We start from the raw sequence: 10,811 nt of genomic DNA, 5'->3' as shown, positions 1-10,811 counted from the left end.
GTGAGGGCGCCGGGGCTGCGGGCCGAAGCCGAGCCGGGGCTGCGCCGCAGTGCGCGCCCTCCCGCCCCACGCGTGTCCGTGAGCGCGGCAGCACCGCCTGCCGGCATGAGGGGGCGGCTGCCGCTGCAGCACGTGGCCGTGGCCGTGGCGCTCGGCGTGGCCAGCGGGCTCTACATCTACGGGCCGCTCTTCCAGCCGCCCGCGGCCCCACACGGCCCCGCCGCGCCGCCGCCGGACGCCGCGCCCGACAAGAGGCCCTGAGGGCGGCGTGCGGGGCCGTTCCCGGGCCCGCCTCGCAGCCCGGCTCTCGCACGCCCCGTCCGTCGGGGGCAATGGAGCCGGCGCGACCGTCACCTGCCGGGGCCTCCCGCCCGAGCCGCCTCTGCAGCCCGGCCCCGCGCTGGAGCCGCCCGCCTGCTGCAGCTGCGTGCCTGCGTGTTTGGTACCAGACTCCGGGACGTGAATGTTGAATCATGGATGACATGCTGAATGGCTGAAGGGCTGTTTCACCTCTAAATTTAAATAACATCAGGAAACTCGAAAAAGAAAGCTGCTGCTCTGTGGTTATGCTTCATGGGTTTTGTTGGATCGCCTCTGATCTGAATCTCCAAGTGATAAATACCATTTTTCTCTGTTTCTCATGGTGTCAGTTCTTAATACGTCAGCTCAGTTGGGAAACCAGTTGTGCAAATGGCTGAGAAGGGAGCTGTGCCCAACTTTGGTTTAGTTAGCTTATAAACAGACCTGGCCATATGTCCATAAACACACATACCACATGTGCTTATACACAGATTTCATTCCTGACAGAGTAAGGCTACAGTAGATATTGAATACATAAATCTGCCTGGAAAATGGGTTATACTTGAGAAGAGCCTCAATGTAGCTCAGGAAGGAAGCATGGCTCTTGGAGTAGGTTTGGATTAGTCTGACAGAACAGAATCTGAGACTTGGGGAAACCAAATCGGTAGATACTTCAAGACTTCAGTAAATCTAAAAAGAAACCAAACCCAGGAGATCTTGGGACAAGCTTATGCCAGGTTTTGGTTTTAACACATTCTTGTTTGGACAGAATGAGGGAAAAACCAATTGTTTGTGTGTGTATATTTTAAACCAGGAACAATGTTGTAGGTGGAGGCAGTGGTGTAGAAGCTGAGATGGGAGGATAACAGTAGAAGGTGGGCTGGGAGGTGCAGTTGAATGCAGTAAATGCAGTTTGGACATGGCAGTGGCTTTAAACTGAAAGAGGGCAGGTTTAGATTAGATGCTGGGAAGAAATTTTTTACAGTGAGAGTGGTGAGTCACTGGCACAGGTTGCCCAGAGAAGCTGTGGCTGCCCCATCCCTGGAAGTGTCCAAGGCTAGGCTGGAAGGGGCTTTGAGCAGCCTGGTCTGGTTGTGGAAGTGGAAGGTTGTCCCTGCCAATGGCAGGGGGTTGGAACTAGATGGTCTTTAAGGCCCCTTCCAACCCAAACTATTCCCTGATTCAGTAAGGAAATGCTACATATTGCCACAAAAGTTCAGTGCGATCGCTGAATTACTGCACTGACTCTGGCAGCTTCCTTTACAGTACCTCTAAGTATTGAAAAGGTTATTTTGAAGAGGTGTAGCTCAGGTTACAAGGCACTTCCTTTGTAGATATAATGACTGGAATTGTCCAAAAAGATGGTAGTTGAATTTGAAAAGCCTCAAGAAACAGGGAGTCTGAACGAATGCAGGTGGAAAGGGTTATTGATGCAACTGCTGCTGAATTCTTGAGACTGCTGGATTTAAAGCGTTTACTGGGAATGTGCTGAGAGTGAAGAGCACTCTTCCCTTGCGGGGGAAGGCAGGCAGCCAGCAGGCGGCAGGAAGAGCTCATTAAACCTCAGTGGTCTGCATTAACTAGGCACCGCGGATTTTCGCTGCAAAACCTGTTTTGCCTCTCATGAATTCTTACTAACCGCACGAGATCTTTCAGAGAGGTGAGGAGGGAAGGGCTGAGGAGCCGGCCCGGCTAACGCCGCCAAGCGCCGCGCGGTGCTGCCCTCGGGCCGCGCTCAGCCCGCCCAGGTGGCCGCGGCGGGGCCGGGACACGCCGGGGCGGTGCCGCCCGGCCCGCCCCCACCTCGGGCTGCACGGGAAGTGATGTTGCCTTGACGGAAAAGACACGGTCGGAGCCCAAAAAAAGGCAGGTGCGGCGTGACGCGGCTGCGGGAGCTCCGGCGGCCGGGAGGCGAGCAGGTAGGGCGGCAGGGAAGGCGAACAGGGCAGCGAGCAGGGACGGCTCGGCTTGGTTGGCAGAGGGCTTGGTCAGAGCCCCGGAACCGTGTTACGGGCGGGGAACTCTGCGTGTCGGCGCCCCGCGGCTCCGGTACAGCGACCCGGGCTTTGACAAAGGGGCCTCGCCCCTTTGATGAGAGCGAGACGTCCTTAGCCTCGGTCTTGGGCCGCCGCTCAGGTGCTTCCCCTCACGGCTGCTGCCGGAACGCCGGCAAACAGCCCCGCTCGGGCCTTCCCGCGCTGCTGCTGCTGCTGCAGGAGCTGCCACCAGCTCCCGCCTCTCTACACCTGCGTTTCTTCCACAGAGGAGAAGGAGACTGTATATCTGGTTAAAATTTTTAAAAAGGCTTTAAAAATGGTCAGTCGTTGTGAGAGCACTATAATAATGTTACATCTGCCTAGCCGGGACTCAGGTCTTATATGTGACTATCAACAGACCTGTTGCTCCTTGCTGAGCACTGCGTGTTTGTGTAAGGGAGGCTTCGTGCTGGGAGGGCCCTTCAGCCTGATTTGTAATGCTTGGGCTGAATTTACACTTTGATGATCTTGGATCTAAAGAAAGTCCATTAGAAACACCTATTGATTTTCCTAACTCTGTAAGTAACCAGAGTATATTAATATATAAGTGGTATTTTTGATGGTGCTAGCAAAGTATAAAGGACATGCTTAGAACTGTTGAAACCACTCAATTTTTATGTCTTAGACTTGTATCAGGAATATTTTGAGCTTTCTGACTGTCTGACTCTTCTAACACTTCCCTCGTAGATGGTGCTTAGGTTTTCATCAGGATAACAAATACATGTTTGGAGTTAGTTCTGCAAGGCAGTGTGTTGCTGCACTTACAGGTTTTTCTTTGAAACTCTACAAAATCTTTATTGCCCTTTCTTGGAAACTTAATCTGACGTAGACTTCTTTTCTCAGCCCTTCTTTCTTGTCACAGACTTCTGCTAATTTTTTGAGTGTTCCAAGTATTTTCTAGCCAGGGAAAAGTATATACTGCAATATGCCTTTCAAATGTTGATAGGTAAATGTAGGAATGGTATTTGTAATGCTAAATGAATGTCTCAAAAGCATGGTTGAAAAGATGGAAAAAAGAACAGCATGTTCCTGTGTTTCTCGTTCAGGGTTCTGATTTTACATCTACTTAATCTCTTGCACAAAGGAGTTTGGGAGAGAGGGTGTGCTACAACTTACGCTGGTTTATTTTCACAGTTAACAAAATTTCTCATGAGCAACCAGATGTCTAAAACCAGACTGTAAGTTTGTTTTATCACTATCATTAAACACAGTATTTTATCACTGGATGACACATTTCCTTTTCTTTCAAAGAGAAGATAAGGTGAGATAAAAGAATTCTTAAGTAACATTTGACATTTACAGAAACAAGTTATTACGTGCAGTAACGCCAGTGTGCCTTTGAATTCTTGGTCGTGCTGTTCCTGCCAGGGATCTCCCATGCTGGTAAATGACCAGAGATAGGTCTGTCAGTTTCCAGCATAACCCTGCACTTGCAGATCAACACCATTACTAAGATCAGTCTGTCACAGTCAACAGAGGTGGTTAGAACTTAAATTGATCTGAAGAAACAGGCAAAATTGGCACTAGAGGTGGAATATAAAGAATGAGAACTCCTTTCCCCCTGTTGATGCCTCAGCAAATAATTAAGTTGCATTTATAAATAATTAATCATCAAATATTTCCATCTGTATTAAAGCTGCATTATTGTACTCTGCACCTGTGGTTGGTCCTGCAGAGAGTTATTTAGCTGCTCATAGGTGAACTTTTCCTGGGCTGGGCATACAGTGCTCTGGAACTTGCTTTTGCTCCCCTTGCTTTGTAGACACCACTCAGTGCTGCAGATACAATCTTTGAGTTTACAGCACTGGCTTCAAACATGCCTAAAAATGTTGTTTAAGTACAGCATGGATAGATAAATTCTAACCTATAAGGCAGTTTTTTTAGCAGAAACATTTTTTTTTCTATTTATACAAATATGTTCCAAACCAGTCTTTCTCTGGATATAACATCTGGTTATGAGGTTTCTTTTCCTCCTTTCTTTTTTTCTCTTCTTAGTCAGAACTGCACCCCTATTAGGAGGCAGGACTAACTTGAGCCATGTTAAATCAGCTGAGATCACTTAATGATTTAATGATCCTTTAATCTCCAGTGCAGCTTTGTGCATAAGTCCTAGCCCTGACTTTCTTTTCTGGAACACCCTTACATTGTTGTATTTTCATACATAAACCAGCAGAATTTACTTTTGATTTCTAGTAATAAGTAGTCTCAGTGCCTGTGATTTATTTTCCAATCTAATAAGCCTTATGGCATGTAGATTAAAATATGACCTATAACCAGCACACTTTTTTCCTGTGGTGTTGGTGTGGCTTCAAAGGGCTGGGGATGCTTTGGGGGGTGTGTGACAGTTTTGCATATCCTGGGTGGTGGAATTCTTTTCACATACGAGCACATTTCAGCACTCTGGAGCTGACCTAACAAGTTCTTCAGTATTTTAGTCTACAGGAGGAGAAAAAACAGGCAAATGTCCTTGCTTCTATGGCTCTGAGGATAATATCAAAGTGTAAACCAGTGCAGTGATATTTTCCTGAGTTTGCAAACCAATTTCTCATAGCTGTTTTCTTTCTCTATGTCTGATACTTTTACTGATGAGAAACGGGTAAGAATCAAGCCAAAATTCTGGCAAGTGTCAGAAAAAGGCACTTGTGGAAAACAATGTGAAGACTGGTAGTAAGGTAGCAAAGGGGCAGGAAGCAGCAGTGAAGATACAAACTCAGCAGGAGTACATCTTTTCTAGTAATCTGTGATTTGCAACAGATGAAAGAAGTTGGTTAATATTTAATCAGTGTTTTTAAATGAAAAGTCAAATTTGTGGACACTTGCAAAAAAATTTTGACAATAACTGTACAGTTCTGCAGTAATTCTTTGTGTACAGGTGATATGTGAATGGAAGGACTGTAAAGAGTACACCTTGCTGAAATATTTTATGTGCAAATGGAACACTGGATGGGTATAAGGACACTGCTACACAAATCAAGTAGCTGAGTCCAAATTAAGTTTGGAGATTGTGACTGCAGTTTTGCAGCTGTGTACTGCTATTGGTTTAAAAGGCGATAACAGGATAAAGGAATAAATAGCAAATAGATAAAAACTGACTCTTCAGTAATACTTTCAGGTAAGGAGAGCTCCATGGGTAGAAGCAATGCCTTTTATTAGGGCAGTTTATTTAGTTGGAAAGGATAGGCTTTCAGGTATGTAAGCTCCTTTCAGGTTTGAATTAGAAACAGCAGAATGTAAAGCAAAATTGAAAACAATGGATGCACAATTTTTATAATACTTTTATTAAGCTTATGTCATTAGAAGGTGATGAAGGTTCTCTGGAGAAGTGCTGATGCCCAAAGTCAGCCCAGTCTCACTCTTAAAGCCTGGCTCATTATTTTCATAACTGTGGGATATTTCATTTGGTTCCCTTATCACCCAGAGGCTGTAAGGAAAATGGTTGCTCTGTGAACTGAAAGGAGGAAAACAATTCATTCCAGTAACATCCTTGGGGAAAGGGAATATTTGAACTAGACTGAAGGCTGCTAGTGGTGATAAGGACCAATAAAGCATGTATGGTGTGTAGGGGGGAATAATTTTTTTTTATTAATAAAAATGCAAGTTTTCTGTTTTTCTCCTGTTTCCACCAGTCTTGCTACTATGGTATTTTATATTGGTAGTTGCTGAGGGAAATGACCTTTCTCCTGGAGATCCCTGCTGATAATTGTGTGACTGTTTCACGGAGTGTGGTGCATTTTGAGAATTTCAGGGTATCGCTCAAGGCTCACAGTTGTGAGACTGCTTGTGCTGTGAAATGGTTTTGTGCAAGGTTTGCATAAGATGATTTGCTGCTGCAGTTCTTGCCAGGGGCTGGTGCTTTCCATGTATGCTTGAAAACCCAGATTACATTCAGAATGCAAATTACAGCAAAAAAACCTGGATAATTTGGGTCTTTTTATGGTGGCTTTTTTTTTTTTTCGGTTGCAAAGGGTAATCATAATTCCTCATTCCCACCCCCACTTGTTTTGTTTTAACCAAACTTTATGCATGACTGAATGTGACCCAAAATACAGGTATCAGGGCAGTTCTAGTCTTGCTGGTATTATCCATTTCCAACAGATTTTCTCATGCAGCATTTTCAGATCCTGTGCACGTAACTGCACATGCTCCACTGACTTTCTCCTCTAACACTGATTCAGCTTGACAGATCTTTTCTGTCAGGGCATGAACTGTCTGACTAATACTTAATTTTTCCATATTTTTTCTTGGAATGGTGTCAGGATAGACATCTCTGTACAGAGATGGTGTTAACCAAGTTTGAAGATAGTACTGCCTGATTTGATTGTATTTCTTCTAAATATCATAGCAAAAGTCTTGTAATTTTAGATTGGATAATATAAGTTAGAGTTATTAATTAAGTTAGAGTTGTTAAAGTAGTAGTTTTTAAAATGTTCTTTATCTATGAAATGGAAGAGGTAAATATGAATCTTAATTTGATAGTTTTCTAGAATTGTCAGTTTGGATGTAGCCCACAGGTCTGGAGATGCTGCTGTGTGTCAGGAGGAGCTGCAGACCAGGCTTTGAAAGGCCTGTGAAAAGAGCATGCTGCAAAAGTGGAATCATGCTTTTAAATAGATTTTGAAACAGAAGACAACTCCTCCTCCCCCAAATCTGAACTGCTGATATGGCAAAACTCCACTGGCTTAATTCCATTCACTTTTTAATAATAGATGTGCTTAAATTTAATTTGGTTTTAAAATAGGTAGTGTCTTTTAAATCCAAGTTGAAAGTAAATGTAAAATTGAATGACTGTCACAGCATGTGCTGCAGCAGGTACAACCTGGGCAGCTGGTGGGTTTTCCTTGCAGAACTGGAAACTCTAAACTGCCAGCTTTCAGGGAAGGCACACATCCCACTCTTCCCTTTATCCAATGTGCCATTTTTTCACAAAGTGTTCAGGAAGTTCACATCTTTGTGGTTTCTTCCCCTCTGTAAAGGAGTGTTAAAGCTGATCAGCAGATTCAAATGTTGGGGGGGAAGGCAGAAATAATAGAAATTCAGTGTCTCTGCCCCTCTCTAATGAGCTTTGTTTCTTTAGGAAACCAGGCTAAGAGGCATGTCCTCATTTCAGCTTTGTTTTTTGCATTGCAAATTTGGAGCTTTGTTCCAAGAAGTCCTTATTGCATTCATAATCTCCAGTGTGGTGTGTCGAGCCTTAGGGAATTTTTCTTCAGCCTAGCATCCTGTGGGAGCATGAAGAGTGGGAGCAGTAACGTTTTTAGTAATTGGGAGTCACACAAGGAGTGGAATGGGGCCAATGGAACTGAAAGACCTACTTTGGTAAGGTACTGCAGAATCACCACCTCTCCAAGCCCACCCATTCCTCCTGCACACCCTGAAGGAAGGCAGATCAACCAGTCAGGTTAGTTAACCTGAGGAGTCACTGAATAAATGGAAATATGAAGGAGCTCTCATGTTAATGGTGTTCATGGTTTAAGAAATGGTAGAAAAAAATAGGCATCACAGGTGTTTAATTTGGTTTCATGTGCTTTATTGCATGGAAGATCAAACAATGCACTGCAGAAGCAATACTTTGCTGTAGCTCAGAAGCAGCAGACTTCTCTGTCTGCCACATAGTTCACATAATTAACCTTTCCATTTTTCCTCCTGAGAGCAGAGTTAAAGTGCAAAAAGCACTGTTGACAGCTTGTGAGAAGAATGATGAACCACTTGCCCTATTAAGTAGATTCAAAAAAGATGTGAACAGGATATTCTTGTGCTGGAAAGAAAACCCAGATCTGCTGAGATTGGTTTTCAAATAACATGCTGGATCAGGTAGTGCCAAGAATAAACACATATCAATTAAGCTGAAGTGTAGATAAAAATATGACAGAAACTTTCAAAGCTGTATTAATACAGGATTGTAAAACATTGAAAATCCTTTCTTAGGTAGCTGTAGTGCACATGTTCCTTTAAATGGGCACAGTAGCTTCCTGTAAAGATACTGTTTTTTAATTAAAAAAGTTCACTTAGTCATCAACCCTTTAAAGTAGATAAAGATCATTGATCTAAAATGAGATTTGTAGCTCTTCAGGCTGAAGATAGAGACATCAGATTATTGGTGTGCTTTTACAGCTTCTCACCCAATGCAGGGCCACTGGTGTCTCATGCAGTGCTGCTCCAGGGGCTCTCTTCATGCAGTCAGGCCTGCACTTCGTAGGTCTTAAAAATGTCAGCCAGCACAGACTCACAGAAGAACTGTAGCATGTCAAATAATTCATCCAACTTTAGGTTAAATGTTCTTTTGAGTACAGAATATGTAATTTGAGTAGTGTGAATGTTGCCAAAATACCATTTCCTGCCTACAAAATGATCACATTTACTCATTTCACTCAAAACAAATAATTGTGTTTATTCATACACTTTTTGTTGCTATTTTAAATAAACCTGGTTTGACCATTTCTTGGTGTTGTACCATCTTATACAAGGACATGTACAATAGTATTTTTTAATACTGTTTTCTTTCTGATATTTCAGAACTATAATAAGAGAGAGAGAGAGAACCCGGTTCAAATATTAAAGGGTTCTTTCCCTCCCCTTTTGATTCAGATCTGGAATAGGCATTTCCACTTGGCTTTGCCTTGGGACAGACTGCATAATACAAAGTGGTGTGGAGGCAGAGGCTTGCAGTTTTGACAGAATTAACAGATCAATTAGAATTGTTTGTTTGGGATCATTTTACTAATCTTTTCTGAGGTCAAATATAACCATATATAAATCCTATTTGGGAAGCAGTCTTTTGATGTTTTTTCTGATGACAGAGTTTGGTCTAAAGTATTTTGAAGTGCTGATGTTGAGTACCCAGCTGCTGCAAAGGATTCCTGCCTTTAGGCGGTATGATGTTCTATGAAAGCAAAACCGATGCCTTTAATTTGTTGATTATTTTACTGTTAACTTTTTATTGTTGAAGAGACTCTGGTAATTCTTGGAAGTTAGTTATCTGGAGTCTCTCTTGGAGGGGATTATTTTTAAGAACCTCCTTTATATGTAAAATGCAATAGATCTGAAATATGCCAATGCTTTATCACATACAATGCCAAAAGAATGCTCTCTCACCATAACTAGAAATTGCCTAGATTGGCTTACAGTTGAAAGAACATTATGAAAGTTTTACTTTACTTTATAATATTACTAAATATTTAGCAGTTGTGCCTTTGGGTAGCAGGAAGGCCTGCCTGACCTACTTTTATTTTAATCACTGAAGGGATATTTCATTATTTGGTCCTGGCAAAGTTTAGAAGTTTAGCTATAACAGTTCTGTTGTGAAAGCTGATTTTGTGAGTGTGGGTTGTTTTTTTTTTTTCCTGGAAGGATATTGGTGAGAGGAAAGCAAAAGAATCAAGACTTTTATGGAATTTATCTCCTCCTTTCAGGTGCTTTCAGTTCTGCCCTGAGGTACTGACATGCTACTGCAGAGCAGGGGCAGATGACACTGATGTTAGGCACAGCTCTTGATTTAAAAACAGGTCTGTAGCATTATCTGAAATGGGCTGTTACTAGATCCAGTTCTTCTCCTAGTCCTCTCTCCAGTGGCAGATGTCTTTATTTCTTCAGGCAGGTAAGAATGCAGCATTTTTTTTATAGAAGAAACGTCTGCTACAGGACAGTTTGGACAGCTGCAACTTTTCTCAAGGGTATGGAGTGTGTGAAGGCAGATATTCTGATGCTTATACTGAATAACTGAGTAGATAGGTATTCCTTTGTAGATCTGGAGTTTCAAAACTACATTTCACAGTTTCAGTAATTTTGATCCCCTACATAAACTAAGTAATTGTCCAAGCACCTACAACCCCCTAGGACTGGGGTAGCAGTGGGAGGAAGGCTCATCTTGGGCTGCCTGCAGTGGTTCCTGTTCCAGCTGTTGCTGCTTGGTTTGTGTTTGCTTCCTGCCACCACAGCAGGGCTGCCTCAGCTGCCTGCGCAGCACTTGCTGAGAGGCTGCAAACGTGTTTGTTTAAAAACAGAGACTATAAATAACCAAACACTGATGTCCTCCCAGTTTATAACTCTCCAGTTTGAAATCAACAGAACTTCACCCTCACCCTCTGAAATAAAGAAAGCTTTATTTCAGCTGTACCTTTCTGGCAAAGTCTTACTGTTTTGGATAAAACCCTTGCCTGGTAGGGAGGAAGGAAGAATTAGTTGGTGTTCCCCACATCAAGTTGGCAAGAGACAAGTTGAGCAGCCTCATTTCATCCTGAAATAAAACACTGAAGTCTGGGGATTATTTATTAATTGTTTTCCCATTAAAGATGGCAAACATCTGATTGTATGGAAGACTGAACTCCATTTACATTGAGAAAGATTGAAGTTGAGGCTTCCAGACAGTTTGTGCTTAGTGTGTGTAGTTACCCCCCAGGGCTGTTTGCAACATGGCAGGAGAACTGCTGCTTTGTCTATCAACACTTCTTATCTGTTCCTCCTTCTGCATTTTGGAGC

The 10,811-nt window shown here is 43.1% G+C and overlaps 1 protein-coding gene across 4 annotated transcripts in view; it reads left to right on the top strand.

Moving 5' to 3' along the window:
* RAB27A (RAB27A, member RAS oncogene family) overlaps window positions 1-10,811 on the top strand; it is a 32,976-nt gene that overhangs the window by 77 nt on the left and 22,088 nt on the right. For 2 of the 4 annotated variants that reach the window (XM_030228458.2, XM_030228459.2), the window contains exon 1: window positions 2,053-2,219. The exons of the other annotated variants lie outside the window; for them this stretch is intronic. The gene's annotated coding sequence lies outside the window, so the exon portion shown is untranslated. Of the gene's footprint in view, window positions 1-2,052; window positions 2,220-10,811 lie in introns of those variants that run through there. 4 annotated transcript variants of the gene reach the window in all.

This window comes from Serinus canaria, chromosome 10 (genome assembly GCF_022539315.1).
Source record: "Serinus canaria isolate serCan28SL12 chromosome 10, serCan2020, whole genome shotgun sequence".
Taxonomy (NCBI): domain Eukaryota; kingdom Metazoa; phylum Chordata; class Aves; order Passeriformes; family Fringillidae; genus Serinus; species Serinus canaria.
Note: the sequence above shows the minus strand (reverse complement) of the source record. Positions and strands in the feature narration are given on the sequence as shown.